This window comes from Phyllobates terribilis, unplaced genomic scaffold, assembly GCF_046119375.1.
Source record: "Phyllobates terribilis strain yellow unplaced genomic scaffold, ASM4611937v1 Scaffold_4__5_contigs__length_816908805, whole genome shotgun sequence".
Lineage (NCBI taxonomy): Eukaryota > Metazoa > Chordata > Amphibia > Anura > Dendrobatidae > Phyllobates > Phyllobates terribilis.
Window position 1 is genome coordinate 209,804,772 of NW_027362764.1, and position 25,843 is coordinate 209,830,614.

Consider the following 25,843-nt stretch of genomic DNA (forward strand, 5'->3'; position numbering starts at 1 on the left):
GCTTTATGCCGTTTTAAATAAACCTGAAGACGAAAACGTTCCCGAGTCTACTTCTGAAAGCAGCCGAGTGAGTCGTCTTACCACAGTATCAACAAATAGTTACGGGGCAATCTTATAAGCAGCAATATAGAGCCTGTAAAGCCCTTTTGATACAAAGCAATGATGATGCATTTCTGTGTCGCGAGTCACCACTTACGGACACACCATGAGATGGGGAAGTCAGGGAGTCTGCAGTCAAAAGCCAGCAGGGTACTGTCACCCCTCACTGTGTCTAGGATGCGGTTACTGACAGCTCAGCTGTCCAATCTTGTACAGGAGCATGCTAGAGCTGTCAGTACTGTGATAGACAGCTCGACCATCCAATCTGGTACAGGGGCGTGCAATAGCTGTCAGAGTGGTGATTGACAGCTCGGCTGTCCAACCTGAGACTGGGAGGCACTGGCTATCTCCAGGTGTTCATTATTCCAGTTGAATGCCTGGCTACTTACCTGAGCTGTTTCCCCCAGATCTCTGCCAGACGTACATTCAGCTAGTGTGTGGCTTGTTCTCTGTGCCTTGAATTCTGTTTATTGATCACCTGTTGCCTGACCTTGTTCTGACCATCTGTCTGTTTAACCCCTTCTGCTCTGATTTGCTCTCCTCCTGGTATTCTGATCTACGGAACGTTACCTGACTACGTCTTTGCCTCTTCCCTCTGTTTATGATGTACCCTCCTGGCTTTGACTTCGGACTCCTTGACTATCCCGTCTCACGGCCTGGCCGTGAGAAGTGACTCAGCGTCACAGGTGCGTCATAAACAGAGGAGTGAGGCAATGGCATAGTCAGGTCACAGTCCAGGATCAGAATTCCAAGAAGAGAGTGGATCAAGACAAAGGGGTTAGTCGAGTGCAAAATCCAAGGTCAGTCAGCAAAAGATCAAAATATAGAACTCACACCAAGCAGCGCTACAACTGGCAAAGACAAGAGGCAGACAGCCAACTAAATAGCCTGGGAATCATTCTGAATAGGAGACACCTGCAGGAAGCCCAGCACGCCCCAGCCCTGATTGGAGGACTGGAATGTCACTCACCACACTGACAGCTCAGCACGCCAAAGCATTATACTGGATGGCTAAGCTGTGTATCAAGATACTGACAAATCAGCAAATCCCTGCCCAAAAAGAACGCCTGAGCTGTCACACACCACACTGAGAGGCGGAATCGTGACAATATCCTTATAGGTAATCAAGACAATGATTTCAAGCATCAGCTCCCTTTTAAAACCACAAGTCTGTTCTTATAAATCAATCAACATGATGAATATCATATAAGTGATGAGTGTGCAGAATAGTGGTTCAGTGGTGAGCACTGTTGCCTTGCAAGAAGGACAACATCTGCAAGGAGTTTGTATGTTCTCCTCATGTTTGCAGGGGTTTCCTCCAGGTATTCTAGTTTCCTCCCACACTCCAAAGACACACTCATTGGGCATTTAGATTTAGCCTGAGCTAAAGAGATGATCACTCAAATAATGTAAGCAGGTTATCTTGTGGCAGGGATAAAATTCTGTGGAAATGGAGTTTTTATGATTACAGTAATTTTCATGGCAAGGAATGACTGATCAATTTTTTTAATTCATCTGATCACCCTTCATAACAATGTAGAGTTAATGTACAGTGGGTACAGAAAGTATTCAGACCCCTTAAAATTTTTCACTCTTTGTTTCATTGCAGCCATTTGGTAAATTCTAAAAAGTTCATGTTTTTTTCTCATTAATGTACACTCTGCACCCCATCTTGACTGAAAAAACCCCAGAAATGTAGAAATGTTTGCAAATTTATTAAAAAAGAAAAACTGAAATATAACATGGTCATAAGTATTCAGACCCTTTGCTCAGTATGGAGTACAAGTTTTTCCACACCTAGATTTGGGGATCCTCTGCCATTCTTATTTGGAGATCCTCTCCAGTTCCGTCAGGTTGGATGGTGAACATTGGTGGACAGCCATTTTCAGGTCTCGCCTAATGCTCAATTAGGTTTAGGTCAGGGCTCTGGCTCGGACAGTCAAGAATGGTCACAGATTTGTTCTGAAGCCACTCCTTTGTTATTTTAGCTGTGTGATTAGGGTCATTGTCTTGTTGGAAGGCGAACCTTCGGCCAAGTTTGAGGTCCAGAGCACTCTGGAAGAGGTTTTCATCCAGGATATCTCTGTACTTGGCCGCATTCATGTTTCCTTCAATTGCAACCAGTTGTCCTGTCCCTGCAGCTGAAAAACACCCCTACAGCATGATGCTGCCACCATCATGTTTCACTGTTGGGATTGTATTGGGCAGGTGATGAGCAGTGCCTGGCTTTTTCCACACATACCGCTTAGAATTATCACCAAAAAGTTCTTGTGACGCGAGTCACTACAGAAATAACAGTCTCAGAAGAGGAGAGAAGAGACTAATATTACTGAAAGAAATATTATGTAAGTGCTACTTACTGGATAAATAAAGGGAGGTCAAACAAACCAAAGTCAAGTCGAGGAAAATGGCGCAGTACAAAGGGAGCAGACAAAAGAGTAGTCAGATAACAGGCAAATGGTCAAAATCCAGGTAAGGGAAAATAGTCAGGCTGGGTCAGGCACAGAGCACAGAGATATCAGTCCTACACAGGCAACAGCAAGTGTACAATTGACACTGGGTGAAGGAGCTAGCATGCTTAAGTAGAAGACTAATCAAGGGAAGTGAACACAGATGATTGCAGAAATGACCCAGCAAAATCAAAACAGACTGACAGCCTCCACACAATAGTAACATAGCAGACAAGGAAAGTGTGGAGACAGTGACAGTACTCCCTCTTCAAGGGGGGGGGACCCCAGGTCTCCCAGGAGACCGCCGATAAAAGGCCCGGACCAACCGATCAGCCCTCACAGAATGAGCCGGAACCCAGGACCGCTCTTCGGGTCCATACCCCTTCCAATGTACAAGATATTGAAGGGAATTCCGGACCATACGGTAATCAATGATCTTTTGTACCTCATATTCTAAGCTTCCCTCAATAGACACCGAAGGCGGCGGGGGCGAGGGAGACAGAACAGGGGGAATAAATTCCTTCAACAAAGACTTGTGGAACACATTAGGAATACGGAAAGACTGAGGGAGTCGTAATCGGAAGGAAACCGGATTGACCACCTCCAGAATCTCATATGGACCAATGAATCTAGGACTCAACTTTAGAGAGGGTATATTCAATCTAATATTCTTAGAGGATAGCCATACCTTATCTCCCACCTTGAAGGCAGCACCTGACGAGCGTCTCCTATCGGCCTTTTGTTTCTGCCGAAGCTGAGCCACCCCAATATTCTTTTTAACCTCCCTCCAGACATCCCCCAACTCTTGAATGATTACATCTACCCCAGGACACCCAGAACTTATCCTGGAGAACTCACCAAAATGAGGATGAAACCCATAATTATAGAAAAACGGCGAGGTTCCCGTGGACTGATTAACCCGACTGTTAAAGGCAAACTAAGCCAGAGGAAGAAAGGATGACCAATTCTCCTGCTGATCGGCGAAAAAACTTCTTAAAATTTGTTCCAAAGACTGATTAGTCCTTTCGGTCTGACCGTTAGTTTCAGGATGATAAGCAGAGGAAAAGGACAAATCAATCCCCAACCTTCTGCAGAAAGCCCTCCAAAATCTAGAGACGAATTGTACTCCCCTATCAGATACAATATTAAGAGGAATCCCATGCAGTCGTACCACATGAGTAATAAACAGTTTGGAGAGAGTCTCAGAATTGGGTAACCCAGATAATGGAACGAAGTGAGCCTGTTTGCTGAATCGATCGAATACCACCCAAATAGCCGTCATCCACCCAGACAGAGGTAAATAGGAAATTAAATCCATGGACAAATGAGTCCATGGTCTTTCTGGAATGGGCAAAGGAGCCAATTCCCCAGCCGGCCGGCAATGTTGCACTTTTGCACGTGCACGAGTTTCACAAGCAGACACAAAATCTTTAATGTCCCTATGCATAGCAGACCACCAAAAGAGTCTAGCAACTGCCTTCTGGGTGGCAGTAACTCCAGGATGACCACTCAACACAGAATCATGGAATTCTTGCAAAAGGCGTAATCTGAGATACACAGGGACAAACAACTTGCATTCAGGAATATTGGGAGAAGCCAAGGACTGAGCAGTACGGATTTCCGCTTCCAGCACAGAGGAAACCATGGCCACAACTATGCCCTGAGGAATAATGGAAGAAGGCTCCGGAGGAGACACAGAATCAAGGCTACGAGACAGGGCATCCGCCCTCACGTTCTTAGACCCAAACATAATAGAAAAATTAAATCTTGAAAAAAATAAAGACCATCTGGCCTGTCTAGGTGTCAACCGCTTAGCAGATTCGATATACGCTAGATTCTTGTGATCTGTCACCACGGTGACCAGATGAACGACTCCTTCCAAAAAATGCCTCCATTCTTCAAAAGCCAATTTGACAGCAAGTAACTCTCGATTACCCACATCATAGTTTCTTTCAGCAGGAGAAAATTTCTTAGAGAAAAAGCACATGGTCGATGATTATTTAAAGTCTTAGGACCTTGAGACAATACAGCCACCACCCCAACCTCAGAAGCATCCACCTTCACAATGAACGGCCTCTGGAGGTCTGGTTAACAAGTACAGGAGCAGACATAAAACATTTCTTCAAGTTTTCAAAAGCCTTGACTGCTTCTGAAAACCAAACCTTTAGCTCCACCCCTTTGCGAGTGAGGTCCGTAAGAGGCTTGACGATCTGAGAAAAACCTTTAATAAATTTTCTGTAATAATTTGCGAACCCTAAAAAGAACTGCAAAGCCTTAAGGTCGCTGGGTTGAACCCAATCAATGATGGCCTGAACCTTCCCAGGATCCATCTTAAACCCAGAGGCTGATACAGTGAAGCCCAAGAATAATATTTCTTGAACAGAAAAGGTACATTTTTCAATCTTGGCAAACAAACAATTATCTCTTAACCTTTGCAGAACCAAACGGACATGTTTATAATGAATATCCAGATCAGGTGAAAAAAATAGAATATCATCTAAATAAACCACAATAAATCTCCCAATATAATCAGAGAGAATATCATTCATAAAATTCTAAAAGACCGCGGGTGCATTTGTTAGCCCAAAAGGCATGACGAGGTTTTCAAAAAGACCTTCAGAAGTTAAAAACGCTGTCTTCCACTCATCACCCTCACGAATACCTAATCAGATTATATGCCCCTCTGAGATCCAGTTTGGAAAACCATTTGGCCCCCGAAAGCTGATTATATAGATCGGGGATAAGTGGAAGCGGATAAGTATTTTTAACAGTTATCTTGTTTAATTCTCGGAAATCGAGGCAGGGACGGAGACCTCCATCTTTTTTTTTTAACAAAAAAGAATCCGGCGGCAACCGGCGATGATGAAGGACGAATATGACCTTTCCGTAAACTTTTGTTAATATAAGCCTTCATGGATGCCCTATCAGGGCCAGACAAGTTATACAAGCGAGCTTTGGGTAATTTGGCATTAGGAATGAGATTAACAGCACAGTCATAGGGATGGTGAGGAGGTAAGATCTCAGACTCTACTTCCGAAAAAACATCTCTGAAGTCCTTCAGGTATTCCGGAACACCCTCCAGACTAACGGAGCAAGTATGCACAGATTTAATACATTTTTCAATACAATGAGGGTCCCATTTGACAATATCTTTCTGATACCAGTCAATGATCGGATTATGCATGCGCAGCCAAGGAAGACCCAACACAATCCCAGCAGGTAAATTGTCCAAGACATAACAGGAGATTAATTCTGTATGAAGTGACCCCACCTTGAGTGTGAACTCCACCGTAACTAACTGAACCAGATTTTTTAGCAACGGTGTTCTATCAATAGCCACAATTTGAATAGGGTCTTCTAGCTTAACTGTCCCTAATCCTAAATTCTGAACAAGTCCCGAATCAATGAAATTAGCCGCGGCTCCACAGTCAATAAAGGCAAATGTTGATAGACACTGTTTTTGAAACAAAAGCTCAGCATTCAACAACACTTTATCGGAGGAGTAAAAGGGTACCTGTAAGTGTGGGTGACCTCCTCGACAATCACCCAGACCTAGGCGTTTCCCGACGGCTTATTCGTTGCACGTCGCGCCAGGCAATCTTTTAAGAGATGTCCAGTTTGGCCACAATACAGACAAAGTCCAAGTTCCAGACGGCGTCTCCTCTCCTTAACCCTTGAGCTGGCAGCTCCAACCTCCATAGGTTCTACCTCTGGTAAGCAACCCGGGCCCGTGGACAAAATGTAACCTCCTGTTGAACGTTGCGTCTCTCCCGCATCCTCCGATCCATGCGGATAGCCTGAGTCATGGCCTCCACCAAACAACCAGGTGGAGCATGCAGAGCCAGAGCGTCCTTTAGAGACTCCGAAAGACCCCTGAGGAATTGGCACCTGAGAGCCGCGTCATTCCAGAGAACCTCAGTAGACCACTGACGAAACTCAGAACAGTAGTCTTCCGCTGTGTCAGGTTCATGATCCTTGTCTCTGCCACCTTGACCCTGTCAGGTTCGTCATAGATCTGTCCTAAAGAGTCAAAGAAAGCATCCACAGAAAGATGTTCAGGAGCAAAAGAGGGTAGAGAAAATGCCCAAGTCTGGGAACCCCCTGCAGAAGTGACATTATAAGTCCCACCCGCTGTGACTCACTCCCTGATGACCGAGGGCGCAAAGTAAACAATAATTTACAACTCTCTTTGAAAGTTCTGAACTGATCCCCCCCCCCCCCCCCGAAAATTTGTCAGGGAGTGCTAAAGCCGGTTCAGGGGGGCTCAAAGATACGTCAGATGGTTCAGAGGTCATGACCGTGGTCGGAGAGGAAAGATTCTGAGGGACAGTAAACGTACCATAAATCTGGTCTTGTAACTGAGCCTGTGAGGACGCCAGTTTGTGTTGTTCCAAGGCCAGATCCTGAACTGAGTCAGATTCGCCCCCTGATCACACAAAGTATGTAACGGATCCATAGGTGGGAAAAATAAAAAATTAACGGTCAATTGTAATGTGACGCGAGTCACTACAGAAATAACAGTCTCAGCAGAGGAGAGAAGAGACTAATATTATTGAAAGAAATATTATGTAAGTGCTACTTACTGGATAAATAAAGGGAGGTCAAACAATCCAAAGTCAAGTCCAGGAAAATGGCGCAGTACAAAGGGAGCAGACAAAAGAGTAGTCAGATAACAGACAAATGGTCAAAATCCAGGTAAGGGAAAATGGTCAGGCTGGGTCAAGCACAGAGCACAGAGAGATCAGTCCTACACAGGCAACAGCAAGTGTACAATTGACACTGGGTGAAGGAGCTAGCATGCTTAAGTAGAAGACTAATCAAGGGAAGTGAACACAGATGATTGCAGAAACGACCCAGCAAAACCAAAACAGACTGACAGCCTCCACACAATAGTAACATAGTAGAAAAGGAAAGTGTGGAGACCGTGACAGTTCTATCTTCGTCTCATCAGACCAGAGAATCTTATTTCTCATAGTCTGGGAGTCTTTCATGTGTTTTTGAGCAAACTCTATGCGGGCTTTCATATGTCTTGCACTGAGGAGAGGCTTCTGTCGAGCCACTCTGCCATAAAGGCCCGACTGGTGGAGGGCTGCAGAGATAGTTGACTTTGTGGAACTTTCTCCCATCTCCCTACCGCATCTCTGGAGCTCAGCCACAGTGATCTTGGCGTTCTTTTTTTACCTCTCTCACCAAGGGTCTTCTCCCACGATTGCTCAGTTTGGCTGGACGGCCAGGTCTAGGACGACTTCTGGTGGTCCCAAACTTCTTCCATTTAAGGATTATGGAGGCCACTGTGCTCTTAGGAACCCTGAGTAATGCAGAAATTCTTTTGTAACCTTGGCCAGATCTGTGACTTGCCACAATTCTGTCTCTGAGCTCCTTGGGCAGTTACTTTCAGCTCATGATTCTCATTTGGTCTGACATGCACGGTGAGCTGTGAGGTCTTATATAGACAGGTGTGTGCCTTTCCATATCAAGTCCTATCAGTTTAATTAAACACAGCTGGACTCCAATGAAGGAATAGAACCATCTCAAGGAGGATCACAAGGAAATGAACAGCATGTGACTTAAATATGAGTGTCTGAGCAAAGGGTCTGAATACTTATGACCATGTGATATTTCAGTTTTTCTTTAATAAATTTGCAAAAATTTCTACATTTCTGTTTTTTTTTACAGTCAAGATGGAGTGCAGAGTGTACATTAATGAGAAAAAAAATTAACTTTTTAGAATTTACCAAATGGCTGCAATGAAACAAAGTGAAAAATTTAAAGGGGTCTGAATACTTTCCGTACCCACTGCATGTTGTCCTATAAAAACTGAAGCAGCAAACTTTGTGGAAACCAAAATTTGTGTCAGTCTCAACTTTTGGCAATAATTCAGAAGACGTATATAGTATAGATTATTGTTATTTATTTTTAGAGCACTGTCGATTCCATGGTGCTGTACATGAGAAGGGGCAACATACAAAATACGAATATAAATTAAAGTGAACAAACTAAAATGACGGACTGGTACAGACAGAAGAGGTCATTTACATTCTACCGGGTAATAGGAAAGTAGACAGTAGGTTGAGGGGGGAGGAATTAAGCAGCTTCAGTGGTGGTGAGGTGGCACCAGGAATATTGCAGGCTGTAAGCTCTCTTGAAGAGACGTGTTGCGGCATAGAATTGCAGAGAATGGGGGATGCTTGGGAGAAGTCTTGGAGGTGATTGGATGAGGAATGTATAAGAGTGGAGAAGAGAAGGAGTTCTTGAGAGGACCAGAGATTACGTGTTGGAAGGTAACGGGAGATTAGTTACGAGATATATGGAGGAGACAGATTATGGATGGCTTTGTCGGTCAATGTTAATAGTTTGAACTGTATACGTTGGGGAATTGGGAGCCAATGAAAGGATTTGCAGAGGGAAGAAGCAAAGGAAGGAGTAGCGTGGAGAGAGGTGGATTAGTTGTGCAGCAGAGTTAAGGAAGAACTGGAGGAGGTGTGAGAGTGTTAGCAGGGAGGCCACACAATAAAATATTGCAGTAGTTGAGGTGGTGAGATGATGAGGGCATGCACTAACAATTTAGTAGATTTGAGGACGAGGAAAGAGTCTGAAATATTTTTGAGTTGGAGGCGGCAAGAGGTGGAAAGAGCTTGGATGTACGGTTTGAAGGACAGGACAGAGTCAAGGGTTACTCCAAGCCAGTTGACCTGTGATACAGGAAAAAGCATAACATCATTTATTGAGATAGATAGATCAGGTAGAAGAGGTAGGGGAGATGGAGGATATGAGTTCTGTTTTATTCACGTTGAGCTTTAAGAAGCGTGATGAGAAGAAGGAGGATATGGCTGATACTCTGGGATTTTGGACAGCAGAGAGGTGACGTCTGGACCAGAGAGGTAGATCTGAGTATCATCAGTGTATAGATGGTACTGGAAGCCATGGAACTTTATGAGTTGTCCCAGGCCAAAAAGTATAGCTTGAGAAGAGTAGGGGTCCCAGAACTGCACCTTGAGAGACACCAACAGAGAGAGAGAGTGGGATGAGGAGGTAGTGTGTGAGTGAAGATACTCTGAATGTGGGGTTAGAGGGGTATTAATTTTTTATTTATTTTATTCACTTATATAGCGCCATTAATTCCACAGCCCTTTACAGATATTATAGGCTCTGTCCCCATTGGGGCAGCACAATCAAGATTCCATATCAGTATGTTTTTTTCTGGTTGAGAAGATCCAGGAGAGGGCAAGGTCTCTGACGCCAAGGGAAGAGAGGATTTGTAGTAAGAGGGAGTGGTTGACTGTGTCAATGGCAGAGACGGAGGAGTATAGAGAATTATCTGTTATCTTTGACGGTAGGTAAGTCGTTAGTAAATTTGGTCAGGGCAGTTTTGGTGGAATGGTGGGGAAGGAAGCCAGATTGTAGGTTGTCAAACAGTGAGTTAGATGAAAGATGTGAGGAAAGTTCAGCATAGACATGCTATTGGAGGAGTTTGGAGGCAAATGGAAGCAGTGATATGGGGCGATAGCTGTATGTAGAGGACGGGTCGAGGGATGGCTTTTTCAGGATAGGTATGTTTGAAATAAGAAGGGAAGGTACCAGAGCTCACTGATAGGTTGAAAAGGTGGGTTAGGGTCGGGATAAGCATAGTGGTGTGGTTGGGTAGGAGGTGGGATGTGTCAATTGCTCAAGTGATGAGGTGCGATTTGGAGAGGAGATGAGTTAACTCTCCTTCAGTGATGGTGAGTTTTGAAATGCGCGAGCCCACATCAAAGGCAGGGACACGACCTTTGACGTAAATATACGTCAAAGGACGTGAAAAAGTTAAAAAAGAAAAATCACAGACGCCTTTACATTTTTTTTATGTAAAGATAAAAAAAGTGCCTTATTTTTAAGGACTGTCCTGTAATTTCTGGATGGTTGGCAACCCTGTGAGTCAGACGTCCAGCTACCTATGTTCCACTGACCTCACACCACCAGTCTCAAAACTTATCGTGCAGAGCAAGAAGGACAATGGAGGCTGAAATAGAGGTTTTTCCTCCTCCGCTATAATTCCCACTTTTGTCTTAGATGTAAAAATAGCTGGAGATTAGTCTACAGACCACTTGGGCAACGTCACATAGAGGCCTTCATGAGGGAACATGAAGGTATTCAATGAGCTGTTTTTCAACATGACAACACCAGGTCGCATCTTGCTCGTGCTACAGTGAGCAGCCTGCTAGTCCTAAACATGCTACCATGGCCTTCGTCATCTCCTAACTTGTGTGCCATCTGGCATATCTGGGACATCATTGGTTTGCACTTGCAAAGGGAGCTGCCAGCAGCGGATTTTGATGAATTGTGCACCCAAGTGCATTCAGCATGGCAGAATATTCCTCAGACAACTATTAATACCCTGCTGTAGGAAGGAGGGAAATAGGAGTGCAGCAAAGGCCAGACAGATGTTAGTGGTAGTAGACTCTATAATTAGGCGGACAGACAGGGTCATTGTAACGGGTCTGGGAGGCGGAACCTCAGAGCTACTATACAAGGGGGCGGTCCTTGTAAGGGAGCGGGTGGCAACCAGGGAAGACGGGCTGGAAGACTCAGCAGGTGAACGGGACAGTCTCTGAGTGAACGGGACAGTCTCTGAGTGAACGGGCTGGAGGTCACGGCAAGTGACCGAGGCAGTCTCTGGGTGAACGGGCTGGTGGTCACGGCAAGTGACCGGGGCAGTCTCTAGGTATAGGGTTGGTACGACCTGTGGCGGCTGAAGATAGATGTGAGCTCCCAGGTGAGCAGGCGAGAGTCTCTGGATGAACGGGTGGTCACAGCATGTGACGGCGGAGCTTCCAGGAAGACCAGCAGACAGGCAACAGATGAGCGCTCCCAGGTGAGCGGGCAGAAGTCACTGGACAGGCAGATGGTCACAGCACGTGACGGCGGAGCCTCCAGGTAGGCTAGCAGACAGGTAGCAGATGAGCGCTCCCAGGTGAGCGGGCAGGAGTCACTGGACAGGCAGGTGATCACAGCACGTGACGGCGGAGCCTCCTGGTAGGCTAGCAGGCAGGTAGCAGATATGCGCTCCCAGGTGAGCGGGCAAGCTGGTCCATAGACAGACTGACAGGAGTTGGAAGGCAGACCGTCGGACCTCAGGCAAGCAGGCAGGTAGCTGAAGTGCGCTCCCAGGTGAGCGGGCAGGCTGGTCCTTAGACAGACTGACAGGATTAGTAAGGCAGACCGTCGGACCTCAGACTAGCGGGCAGGTAACAAGTAATCAGGCAAGAATCTGGCAGGTAACTGGCAGGTAACTGGCAACGAGACCTGAGGGCTGAAGCACAGGTGAGACACAGGTGCAAACAACATTGCTCGGGCACCTCCATTTTGGAGGAGGTGCCTTATATATGATGAAGTCCTCCGGCCATTGGCCGGGGACTCCTTAGGACGGCGCGCGCGGCCCCTTTAAGAGGAGGAGAGCGCGCGCCCTAAGCACAGGGGCCGGGAAGGAGCGCGCGCTGAGAGCAGAGCGGGAGGAGGACGCCGGGAAGGAGCGCGCGCTGACAGCAGAGCGGGAGAGGGACGCCGGGCACGGGGCAGAGCGGTGAGGGGAGCAGCGTCCCTGCCTAGCAGAGGGCAGGGACGCCGGCACTACAGTACCCCCCCCTTTAGGCCCCCCCTTTTTTAGGCCAGACAGAAATTTAGCTAGGATGAGAGGGGCATGGATGTTCTCCCGGGGCTCCCACGTTCTCTCCTCAGGACCAAACCCCTTCCAATCTACCAGAAAAAAGGTCTTTCCTCTTACCCTTTTGGTGGCAAGAATGTTCTCTACCTCAAACTCGTCCTCAGCAGAAACCGGAGCAGGAGGCGTACCTGTAGACTTGGAAAAAGAGTTAAGTACCACAGGTTTGAGGAGAGATACATGGAAGGAGTTAGGGATCCGTAAGTTGGCCGGGAGTTTCAATTTATAGACCACCGGGTTGATCTGACTGATGACCTCCAGAGGTCCGATGAACCGAGGCCCTAACTTGTAAGAAGGTATCTTGAGTCGAACATATTTAGATGAGAGCCAGACCTTATCTCCTGGACGAAATTGAGGAGGATCCAGGCGTTTTTTGTCAGCGTGTCTTTTCATCCGTTCGGACGACTGAAGGAGTGCGGATCGGGTACTCTCCCAAATGGAGGAAAATTTGCTAACGAGAGATTCCGCAGCCGGGTTGTCCACCGAGGTGGAGACAGGAAAAGGAATCCGAGGATGCTGACCAAAGACTACAAAAAACGGGGATTTGGAGGAGGATTCGCTCTCGTGATTATTGTAAGAGAACTCGGCCCATGGTAGGAGATCCACCCAGTCAGAATGGTGGGCATTAACGAAGTGCCGGAGGTAACTGGTCAGGTTCTGATTGATCCGCTCCACTTGACCATTGGACTGTGGGTGGTAAGCGGAAGAGAAGTCCAGGGTGACGTCTAGCAGTTTACAAGTGGCTCTCCAGAAGCGTGAGGTGAACTGTACCCCACGATCCGACACGATGTGGAGGGGCAGGCCATGAAGACGGAAGATGTGACGAATAAAGTCTCTAGCTAGCTCGGGTGCAGACGGGAGGCCTGGCAGGGGAACGAAATGAGCCATCTTGGAGAAGCGGTCAGCGACCACCCAAATGACCGTACAACCGGCAGAGAGTGGGAGGTCAGTTATGAAGTCCATTGCAATATGCTGCCAGGGGGCAGCAGGTACTGGGAGCGGAAGGAGGCGACTGGCTGGCAGATGTCTCGGAACCTTGTTGCGGGCGCAGGACACACAGGCAGAAACAAAGTCTATTACATCCTTGTGCAGGGTAGGCCACCAGTAGTGCCGGGAAATAAGCTGGAGGGTCTTCTTCTGACCAGCGTGGCCAGCCAGTTTAGACGAGTGACCCCAGTGAAGGATCTTCTCCCGATCAGGTACTGATACGAACGTCTTTCCGGGAGGGAGACGATTTAGACTCACGGGAGCCACCTGCATTACTCTGGCGGGATCGATGATGTGTTTCGGATCTTCCTCGAGATCGGACACTAGAAAGGATCGGGACAAGGCGTCTGCTTTGACGTTTTTGTCAGCCGGGCGAAAATGAAGAACAAAATCAAAGCGAGCAAAAAACAAGGACCACCGGGCTTGGCGCGGGTTAAGTCTCTGGGCATGCTGGAGGTAAGCCAAGTTCTTGTGGTCAGTGTAAATTATTACCGGGTGGAGAGCCCCCTCGAGCAGGTAACGCCACTCCTCCAATGCCAGTTTGATGGCCAATAACTCTCGGTCTCCTATGGAATAATTGCGCTCTGAGGAGGAGAAGAGTTTAGAGAAGAAGCCACAAGTTACCATCCTCCCGGAAGATGATTTTTGAGTAAGTACCGCTCCGGCTCCAGAGGAGGAGGCGTCAACTTCCAGGAAGAACTGCTTGTTGCCATCTGGGCGATGCAGCACCGGGGCGGAAGAGAAGGCCTGTTTTAGGGAAAGAAAGGCCTCCTCAGCTTCGGGTGGCCACTCTTTGGGATTAGTACCTTTACGGGTGAGCGCAGAAATTGGGGCCGTCCGGGAAGAGAAGTGTGGTATGAAGAGGCGGTAGTAGTTGGCGAAGCCCAGGAATCGCTGAATGGCCTTCAACCCCTCCGGTCGGGGCCATTTCTCGATGGCAGACAGTTTCTCAGGATCCATTTGTAGGCCGGTCTGAGAGATAATGTAGCCCAGAAACGGAAGCGAGGTCTGCTCAAAGAGGCACTTCTCAAATTTAGCGTAGAGATGGTTCTGCCTGAGCCTGAGCAGGACCTGACGAACGTCCCTCCGGTGAGTCTGGAGATCCGGAGAAAAGACCAAGATGTCGTCCAGGTACACCACTACGCAGGAGTAGAGAAGGTCCCGGAAGATGTCATTGACCAACTCTTGAAAGACGGCAGGAGCGTTACAGAGGCCAAAGGGCATTACCAGATATTCATAGTGGCCGTCCCGGGTGTTGAATGCCGTCTTCCATTCATCCCCCTGACGGATACGAACCAGGTTGTACGCCCCACGGAGGTCCAGTTTGGTGAAGATTCTAGCCCCCCTCAGACGATCAAATAACTCCGGAATGAGCGGAAGGGGGTACTTATTCTTCACCGTGATCTGGTTAAGGCCTCTATAGTCTATACAGGGACGGAGGGAGCCGTCCTTCTTTTTGACGAAAAAGAAGCCTGCTCCCGCCGGGGAAGTAGATTTCCGGATGAATCCTCTGGCCAGATTCTCCTCAATATATTCGGACATTGAGCAGGTCTCAGCAGCGGATAATGGATAAATACGCCCATGGGGAGGAGAAGTACCAGGTAACAGGTCGATAGGGCAGTCGTATGGTCTATGAGGAGGTAGTGTCTCTGCTTCCTTTTTATTAAAGACATCAGCATAAGACCAATACGGGATCGGAAGTCCAGGTAGATTAGCTGGGGTAGGAGAAGGACGGACGGGATGAACGGGAACCAGACAGGTCTTATGGCAGCCCTGTCCCCAGCGAAGGACTTCTCCGGTCTGCCAGTCAAGAACGGGTGCATGTCTCTGGAGCCAAGGTAGACCTAGCAAGAGGGCGTGAGAGAGTCCAGGCAGAACATGGAAGGAGATACTTTCAGAATGCAGCATTCCCACCTGCAGAGTAATGGATTCGGTGATGAGTTGGATGGGGCGTGGTAAGAGCCTCCCATCCACGGCAGCAACAGACAAGGGTACAGCCAGAGGTTTGGTGGGGATGCGGTATTTCTCTACCAGGGACTGTGAAATAAGATTCCCGGCTGCTCCAGAGTCAAGTTGGGCTAGTTCGAAATAACGGTTCTCCCCGTAGACGATTGAAACTGACAACAGCAGGGATGGAGAGGATTTATTCTTGTCTAGGTGGACCTCTCTGAGCGAACCTAGACACAGGCGTTTCCCGACCTCTCCGGGCAGGCACGGATCCGGTGCTCCTTACTGCCAGAGTAGAAGCAGGTCCCCTCGGCACGGCGTAAGTCCTGACGGGTCTTGACCATCTTGGTCTGGTCGACCTGCATAGGCTCAGGAGGGTGTACCTGGTTAGAGACAGAAGGAGTGACGGGTTTCTGAAAAGTAGGAGCTAGACGTGGTAACCTCCTCTCACGGGTGACCTCTCTGGCACGTTCCTGGAACCGTAGGTCAATCCGGGTGGCAAGAGTTATTAAGTCATCGAGAGTGGTAGGAATGTCCCGACCGGCAAGTTCATCTTTAATTCGGCCGGACAGACCCTCCCAGAAGACGGAAACCAGAGCGTCGTTATCCCAAGCCAGCTCCGAGGCAAGGGTACGGAACCGTATGGCATATTGGCCCACGGTGAGACCTTCCTGACGGAGGCGTAGCAATGATGATGCGGATGAGGTCTTCCGTCCGGGTTCGTCGAAGACTTTCCGGAAAGCCGTGAGAAAAGCAGGCAAGTTGGACACCAGGGGGTCCTCTCTCCCATAGAGGATTTAGCCAGGCCAGGGCCTCCCCGGTGAGATGGGACATGATGAATGCAATTTTGGCTCGGTCGGAGTTAAACTGGTGGGACAATAGTTCAAAGTGCAGGGTGCACTGATTTATGAAGCCCCGAGCCTGGGCGGAGTCGCCTCCGAAGCGAGGAGGTGCAGAAAGCCGGGGTCCGGGATAGGATACCATGGTATTAGTGGGCAGCGGAGCTGCCGGATTGCAAGATATGGCACTGGCGGAGGTTGTTGGTGGATCAGACAGAGTGTTCAGGCGAGTATTGACATTCCGCAGGTGACCCAGGATGGACTCCTGTTGGGACCTCTGACGGGACAGTTCAAGATAGAGGTCCGAGAGCGAGGGAGCTTGGGTGCCACCGGGTTCCATGGCCCGAGCAAACTGTAACGGGTCTGGGAGGCGGAACCTCAGAGCTACTATACAAGGGGGCGGTCCTTGTAAGGGAGCGGGTGGCAACCAGGGAAGACGGGCTGGAAGACTCAGCAGGTGAACGGGACAGTCTCTGAGTGAACGGGACAGTCTCTGAGTGAACGGGCTGGAGGTCACGGCAAGTGACCGAGGCAGTCTCTGGGTGAACGGGCTGGTGGTCACGGCAAGTGACCGGGGCAGTCTCTAGGTATAGGGTTGGTACGACCTGTGGCGGCTGAAGATAGATGTGAGCTCCCAGGTGAGCAGGCGAGAGTCTCTGGATGAACGGGTGGTCACAGCATGTGACGGCGGAGCTTCCAGGAAGACCAGCAGACAGGCAACAGATGAGCGCTCCCAGGTGAGCGGGCAGAAGTCACTGGACAGGCAGATGGTCACAGCACGTGACGGCGGAGCCTCCAGGTAGGCTAGCAGACAGGTAGCAGATGAGCGCTCCCAGGTGAGCGGGCAGGAGTCACTGGACAGGCAGGTGGTCACAGCACGTGACGGCGGAGCCTCCTGGTAGGCTAGCAGGCAGGTAGCAGATATGCGCTCCCAGGTGAGCGGGCAAGCTGGTCCATAGACAGACTGACAGGAGTTGGAAGGCAGACCGTCGGACCTCAGGCAAGCAGGCAGGTAGCTGAAGTGCGCTCCCAGGTGAGCGGGCAGGCTGGTCCTTAGACAGACTGACAGGATTAGTAAGGCAGACCGTCGGACCTCAGACTAGCGGGCAGGTAACAAGTAATCAGGCAAGAATCTGGCAGGTAACTGGCAACGAGACCTGAGGGCTGAAGCACAGGTGAGACACAGGTGCAAACAACATTGCTCGGGCACCTCCATTTTGGAGGAGGTGCCTTATATATGATGAAGTCCTCCGGCCATTGGCCGGGGACTCCTTAGGACGGCGCGCGCGGCCCCTTTAAGAGGAGGAGAGCGCGCGCCCTAAGCACAGGGGCCGGGAAGGAGCGCGCGCTGAGAGCAGAGCGGGAGGAGGACGCCGGGAAGGAGCGCGCGCTGACAGCAGAGCGGGAGAGGGACGCCGGGCACGGGGCAGAGCGGTGAGGGGAGCAGCGTCCCTGCCTAGCAGAGGGCAGGGACGCCGGCACTACAGTCATCTGCCATCGAGACCTTGAATACCAGAACAGTGTGTTGTCTGCCGGGTAGTGATGAGCGAACATGCTAACCATTTAACCGAGCACGCTCGGGTCCAAACAGAATATCTTCAGCGTGCTCAAAAACTGTGTTCAAGTTGCCGTGGCTACATGTCTTGCGGCTGTTAGACAGCCGCGACACATGCAGGAATTGCCTGATTATCTTCCGCATGTGCAAAACGCGCGAAAAACGGGTGTCAAATTCCGCACGCGTTTTTCCGGGCAAGGAGATGCAGAAATGAAGCAGAAATTTTCTGCTTCATTTCTGCATCGTGGGCACATAGCCTTACTGTTAGGCTATGTGCCCACGATGCAGAAATGCTCCGGATTTTTCCTGAGCGTTTCTGCATCTCCCCTGGCAGAAAAAACGCATGCGGAGTGTACATGCGTTTTTGCTGCCAGGGACAAGCGGATGTGAAGCGTTCTTCACATGCATTTCTGCATGCGGGTTGACAAGCGCTTTCCAAGCGATTTTAGCATCACTTGGAAAGTGCTTGTCACCTTGTTCACACTATATAAATCCATGCAAACAGCATGGATTTATATAGTGTGACCGTAAAGAATGTTTTAAAAAAAAAAAAAATCTATACTTACCTTCCGGTGGCCCCCGCAGTCTTGCTTCCCTCCGTTCTTCCTTGCCGGCAGATCGCGGTACACTGAAGGACCTGCCGACGTCAGCGTCGCGTGACCTGTCACATGACTATGACGTCAGCGCAGGTCTTCCAGTCCATCGCGAGCTGCCGGCAAGCGAAGACAAGGAGAGCGGGGGCCGTCAGAAGGTAAATATAACATTTATTTTTTATTTTATTCTATTTTTCACAGGTTCTATGGTACCCGGGTCTGGATGAGAGTCTCCTGTCCTCCACACCCGGGTAACATCCGCACATTGGAACGCATGCAATGCGCATCTACATATGCAGTGATGCGCAATCCATGCGTTCCAATGCAAGTCAATGACGGCGAAAACGCAGCACTTCTGCAAAATAATTTGTAGTGCTGCGTTTTTTTCCACAATGATAATCCGCAGCGGAAATTTCCGCAGCATGTGCACAGCACATACAGATTATCATTGGGGGACATGGCAGGCCTTCTACCATGCATTTTTTAAGCGCTTCTGCAGCGTTTTTGCTGCTGCGGAAACGCTTAAAAAAAGCATCGTGGGCACACAGCCTTAGAGTTGGATATAGATAGCAGGTGCGAGACTTACGGTTTTCACCTTCTGTATAATACAGAGGCATATTCTTGACAGTTGCATATATAGTATATGTCTCTATGAGTATACATTACTACAGATTATATATAGTATATGTCTTTATACATTACTACAGATTATATATAGTATATGTCTTTATACATTACTATAGATTATATATAGTATACAGTGGTGGCCAAAAGTATTGGCACCCCTTCAATTCTGTCAGATAATACTCAATTTCTTCCTGAAAATGATTGCAATCACAAATTCTTTGGTATTATTATCTTCATTTAATTTGCTTGAAAGGAAAAAACACAAAAGAGAATGAAGCAAAAATCAAATCATTGATCATTTCACACAAAACTCCAAAAATGGGCCAGACAAAAGTATTGGCACCCTCAGCCTAAAAATTGGTTGCACAACCTTTAGCCAAAATAACTGCAAACAACCGCTTCGGTTAACCATCAATGAGTTTCTTACAATGCTCTGCTGGAATTGTAGACCATTCTTCTTTGGCAAACTGCTCCAGGTTCCTGATATTTGAAGGGTGCCTTCTCCAAACTGCCATTTTGAGATCTCTCCACAGGTGTTCTGGGATTCAGGTCTGGACTCATTGCTGGCCACCTTAGAAGTCTCCAGTGCTTTCTCTCAAACCATTTTATAGTGCTTTTGGAAGTGTGTTTTGGGTCATTGTCCTGCTGGAAGACCCATGACCTCTGAGGGAGACCCAGCTTTCTCACACTGAGCCCTACATTATGCTGCAAAATTTGTTGGTAGTCTTCAGACTTCATAATGCCATGCACATGTGTAGCACCCCGAGGGCTCGGCTGCTACAGGGGTATTGCACCTCGAACCAGAGGTGTGGTATTCCACTCCCGGGTAAGGATGGAGTGTGGACTAGAACTCAGTTAGCTGCATGCACCACATACATCCCATTTCCGGGGGACAGATCAACGGTACTCCCACCAGATAGATGTGCAGGTACGACAGCGTCTGTCCCTGGCTGGAGTGGGAGGGGGGGAGGAATATCCCAGTGGTGCAGGAGCAGAGAGGGGAGGGACTCTGGGCATAGGAAGGAGCCCATTGGTGGCTAGTCACCTGGGCTCGGGTGTCAGAGGGAGTATAAAAGGTGGGCACCATCTTAGGAGTTCAGTCAGACAGAAGAAGAGGAGAAGAGTAGTGACAGGGAGCAGCAGCCCTGTCTGGGTGCTGCTCCTGAAGGGAGCAAGAGAGAGAAAGACAAGAGGAAAGGAACAAGGAAGGAATGGAACCTGGAGAAAGGCCCAGAGACATGAAGGAAGAGGGAACCCGAACACGCTAGGAGTCAGCGGGTGAAGGGTTGGCAGATCAGGGTACCGGATCCCGAACTGGTGGAGGCCACTTATCCTCAGCCAGGAACCGGAGGTCGTGGCCACGTCTTGGCGCGACCACTCACTACACTCACCACGAAGGCACGCCACATAGGGTCAGGGAAACCGGAGATAGGTTTCGCCACCAGAAGGCCCGAGGAAGCTGGACATGGGTGGGTCCCTAGTGGGGACGGCCAGAGAAAGGAACGGAGAAAGGAGTTCAAGGTCACACTCTGGAACTGCCTGGGGGTTGGTCGAGCCCCGTACCTGGTGGACGCAGCACGGCTCGGGTCGTCATCACCTGCAGGACTGACACTGATAACATCTGTGAGTAAAGCATTGAAAACTGCAATCAGTCTCTGTGTTCCATCGCACTACCAGCACTAAAGGTACCGGGACGCCCTTTCTATCACTCCCTTCACCCGCACCAGCTGCCCTGAGGCCATACCTCTCCCGTTGGGGGTTATACCACCATTGCTGCACACATACCACCGGCCTCAGCGGACTGTTCTGCAGCGGCGGCCTTGCGACCGCAAATCAACGGGTGGCGTAGTCGACACTTAAACAACATCTACAAAGACTGCCACACACTTAGTTTGACCACCCTGGGCACGGACCGGGTCCCCGCCACTCGGAGACTACTACCCCCATCGGATCCGGCTCCGGGTATTCCCCCGCGCACACGTGCGCCGCACTACAGCAGTGGCCCAGGGGGCGCGTCACATGGTCAAGCAGTCCAGTGCCAGAGGCAGCAAAGCAACCCCAAAACATCAGGGAACCTCCGCCATGTTTGACTGTAGGGACCGTGTTCTTTTCTTTGAATGCCTCTTTTCTTTTCCTGTACACTCTATGTTGATGCTTTTTGCCAAAAAGCTCTACTTTTGTCTCATCTGACCAGAGAACACTCTTCCAAAACGTTTTAGGCTTTCTCAGGTAAGTTTTGGCAAACTCCAGCCTGGCTTTTTTATGTCTCGGGGTAAGAAGTGGGGTCTTCCTGGGTATCCTACCATACAGTCCCTTTTCATTCAGACGCCGACGGATAGTACGGGTTGACACTGTTGTACCCTCGGACTGCAGGGCAGCTTGAACTTGTTTGGATGTTAGTCGACGTTCTTTATCCACCATCCGCACAATATTGCATTGAAATCTCTCGTCAATTTTTCTTTTCCGTCCACATCTAGGGAGGATAGCCACAGTGCCATGGGCTTTAAACTTCTTGATGACACTGCACACGGAAGACACAGGAACATTCAGGTCTTTGGAGATGGACTTGTAGCCTTCAGATTGCTCATGCTTCCTCACAATTTGGTTTCTCAAGTCCTCAGACAGTTCTTTGGTCTTCTTTCTTTTCTCCATGCTCAACGTGGTACACACAAGGACACAGGACAGAGGTTGAGTCAACTTTAATCCATGTTAACTGGCTGCAAGTGTGATTTAGTTATTGCCAACACCTGTTAGGTGCCACAGGTAAGTTACAGGTGCTGTTAATTACACGAATTAGAGAAGCATCACATGATTTTTCAAAGGGTGCCAATACTTTTGTCCACCCCCTTTTTTAGGTTTGGTGTGGAATTGTATCCAATTTGGCTTTAGGACAATTCTTTTTGCATTTTTTCATTGAAGACAAATTACATGAAGATAATAATACCAAAGAATTTGTGATTGCAATCATTTTCAGGAAGAAACTGAGTATTATCTGACAGAATTGCAGGGGTGCCAATACTTTTGGCTACCACTGTATGTCCTTATACATTACTACAGATTATATATAGTATATGTCCTTATACATTAATATAGGAGATTATATATAGCATATGTCCTTATACATTAATATAGGAGATTATATATAGTATATGTCCTTATACATTACCACAGATTATACATATAGTATATGTCTTTATACATTACCACAGATTATACATAGTATATGTCCTCATACATTAGTACAGCAGACAATATATATAGTATATGTTCCTGATACATTAGTACATCAGTGTTTTGCAGGCTCCCCTCCCCCTCCAGTGTGTGACTGCGCTCACCTTACTGGTCACTCTCCCCTCAGGACATTTTCTCTTCCTTGTTCATCAGACGCGATCACTTTGCGCCTCAGACGATATTTGCGTCCCACTAAGCACAAGAGATCTTGTCGGCCGCAACCTGCCCTTCAGCTGCGGAGGAGGCGGCCCCGGGGAAGGACGGCGCAGGCCTGTGATAGGCTGAGGCTGCACGTTGTACCGCCCCTGGTGACACACCTCTGGTAGTGCAGGCTCCCGCCCACAGCTCGTCACCGCATGGATGCGCAGTCACTGGCGCTGTCACCGGGAAACCTTTGTCAGCGGCGGTGTCCGGTCCGTACCCGTGCTCACCGGGTCTGTCACCCGTCATGCAGCATCCTGGAGAGGAGCACGGCGCGGGTTTTTTGGGGGGCTGGAAAAGCCCCATGCTGCAGCATTTCGTGCACTTGTCTTTTCCTTCGGCGGCATGTTCATACAGTTTGTATTTTTAACTTGGATTCTTCTGGATGTAAAATCCACGTCTGGAAAATACATAAAAAAAAGTTTGCGGCGTTTTTCTGCTTTCTTGTAGTTTAAATGTGAAGTTTTTTTTGGAGTAGAAACACCTAAGACTAAGGCCTAGTGCCCACGATGCAGAAATGCTGCAGATTTTTTCCGCTTATCCCTTGCAGGAAAAACACATGCGGATTGTACATGCGGATTGTACATGCGTTTTTCCTGCCAGGGACAAGCGGATGTGAAGCGTTCTTCACTTGCATTTCCGCATGCGGGTTGTCAAGCGCTTTCCAAGCGATTTTAGCATCACTTGGAAAGTGCTTGACAACTTGGTCACACTATATAAATCCATGCAACCGGCATGGATTTATATAGTGTGACCAAGTAATAGTTAAAAAAAGAATAAAAATGGTAAAAATAAAAATTATACTCACCTTCCGATGGCCCCCGGTGTTTTCTCCGTTACGTCCGATCTGTTGTACGTCTCGCGATGGTCTAAAAGGACCTGCCATGACGTCATTTAGTCATGTGGTAGGTTATGCGACCGCCGACGTCAGCGGTCGTATGACCTGTCACATGACTAAATGATGTCACCACAGGTCCTTTTAGACCATCGCGAGACGTACAACAGATCGGACGTAACGGAGAAAACACTGGGGGCCATCGGAAGGAGAGTATAATTTTTATTTTTTATTTTACATTTTTTTTAACAGGTAATATGGTACCCCAGTCTGAAGGAGAGTCTCCTCTTCTCCAGACCCGGGTACCATCCGCACATTGAACCGCACGATATCCGGATGGGCACATGTAGTCATGCGGATATTATGCGATTCAATGCAAGTCAATGGCGGCAATTACGCTGCGTGTCCGCAAAATTAATGGACATGCTGCGTATTTTTCCACAATGATAATCCGCAGCGGAAATTTCCGCAGCATGTGCACACCACATGTGGATTATCATTGGGGACCATGGGGCCAAGCGTTTTCGCTTCGGAAATTCCGCGGCAAAAACACTTGAAAAATGCATAGTGGGCACGCAGCCTAAGTGCCCATGATCAGGCTGTAGCAGCGCTTTGGGTGCAATATATCTTCCCTGCGTCTGATCCCGCAGGTAAATCCCATGTGTTCATTGAACAATGCAGAGTTATGGCACCCTATCCATTCTACTGGGGAAACTTCTGTTGTGGAGACTAACATCTCCGCAACAGAAATGGACACCCGCGGCGTCAAATAGAAGCACGGTGGATGGAATTTCTATTAGGGTATATGCCGATGGTCAGGAGCCGCTGCGGGTTTGAAGTTGCATGTTATACCGCGTCAAAACCGCAGCGTCCAGATGTTACAGCATAGTGGATGGATTTCTAGAAATCCCATGTCCGCTATGCGTCTCTGTGCACCCGCGGAAACTGACATGCGACGCATCTTTCCAGACCGCAGCATGTCAATATCTCCGGCGGGTACGCATGTGGGCTTTCTCCATAGACCTAACCTCTATGAGGAAAGTCCGCAGGTTGAAAAAAAAATGGTGCCGCTCATTTGCATAAAATGAGCGGAAGACACCAGCGGCTATTACGCCGTGTTGGGGCCGCAGGCGGCTCTGGACAGTGTGCACATACCCTAAATCCCATCCACTGTGCTTTAATGTACAACGCAGCGTTTTGGACACAGCCTAGGTGAGCTACATCCAAAACCCTGCCATTACGAATTGCGGGCACGCAGCCTAAAGCACTGACTTGTTACTTAAGTCCCTTGAAAAAGAACAATATAAACACATTAAAAATAAAAAAAACAAAAAACAGCACTGCATGCAGTATAGGCAGGTGTCCCATTGGAATGAAAATGAAGATTAATGATAAAATAATTCTATAAACCTGCTGATATGGGGTTAATACCGCCTGCACTGAGAGCCCCACTGCAAGGAGGAAGTTAACTTTATTCCTCCCGGCAGCATTCGTCTTCCAGTCATAGTGGTGGCGCCGGCGTATAAAGAGTGACAGCTGTAACCGCGCCGCTGGCACTGACAGCTGGTCTTAATGATGAGCTGCTGTCAGTCAGTGCCGGGGGCGCGTTTATAGCCGCCGCTCACTATACACTGAGCAGTGACTGAAGCTGCTCTGGCACCACTGCTATGACTGAAAAAGTGAGGCTGCCGGGGGGGAATAAGGTTAATTTCCTCTCAGTGCTGGCGCCGCACAGTGTCAGAATGCAATTAACCCCATATCTGCCGGTTAATAGCATTATTTTCCATGACAGATTCTGTGCTAGCCTCTGATTGGCTGCAGCTGGTACATGGGACAGAACATCTGCACAGTAAGCTCGGGATAAGCAGACACGGGCAAAGATGGACTGGCCTGGCGGGGTATCGGGGAATTCCCCGGTGGGCCCTTGCTGCAGAGGAGAGGGGGAAGAAAAAAGTAAAAAAAAAAAAAAGCCTGTGGTTTTTAGGGGCATGGGCCCTTTAAAACCGCAGGTGGCGTATGTGCAGGGACGTGCGCATGCAGCGTTCATTACCTGAACCGGCGCAGCGCACGTCCCGATGAACACTGACGATCTGGCGTCGCCGGCCTATGACGTCACTGTCACGCGCTGGCTGCGACAGACGAACTCAAGTCAGCCGCCGGCCTCTGCTAGATCGGGGGCTATTTTAACATGAGCACTCCGGCTCTATAGAGGAGGACTCAGCGCGGCGCTGTGAGTGCAGGAAGGTAACAGGAATCTTTTTTTTTTTATTCCTTCTGTGGCTGTGGCATGATGCGGGGGCGAGAACAAGGGGCCAGCATGGATATATGGAAGGGGGCAGGATGGCTATATGAAGGTGCAGGACAGGGGATATGGGGCCAGGATGGATATATAGAAGGGGGCAGGATGGCTATATGAAGGTGCAGGAAAATTGATATGGGGCCAACATGGATATATGGAAGGGGGCAGGATGGCTATATGAAGGTGCAGGACAGGGGATATGGGGCCAGCATGGATATATGGAAGGGGGCAGGATGGCTATATGAAGGTGCAGGACAGGGGATATGGGGCCAGCATGGATACATGGGGGGCCAGGATTGCTATATGTGGGGGCAGGACGATGAATATGGGGCCAGCATAGATATATGGAAGGGGGCAGGAAGGCTATATGAAGGTGCAGGACAATGGATATGGGGCCAGCATGGATGTTTGGAAGGGGGCAGGATGGCTATATGAAGGTGCAGGACAGGTGATATGGGCCAGCATGGATATATGGAAGGGGGC

At 48.8% G+C, this 25,843-nt stretch overlaps 1 protein-coding gene across 3 annotated transcripts in view; it reads right to left on the bottom strand.

Moving 5' to 3' along the window:
* Positions 1-22,324, bottom strand: part of TCAIM (T cell activation inhibitor, mitochondrial) — a 117,374-nt gene extending 95,050 nt beyond the window's left edge. The window contains exon 1 of one of the 3 annotated variants that reach the window (XR_012320066.1): positions 22,130-22,324. The gene's annotated coding sequence lies outside the window, so the exon portion shown is untranslated. The remainder of the gene's footprint in view (positions 1-22,129) is intronic. The other 2 variants (XM_073678044.1, XM_073678045.1) reach the window with 2 other exon arrangements.
* Positions 22,325-25,843: the final 3,519 nt, after the last annotated feature.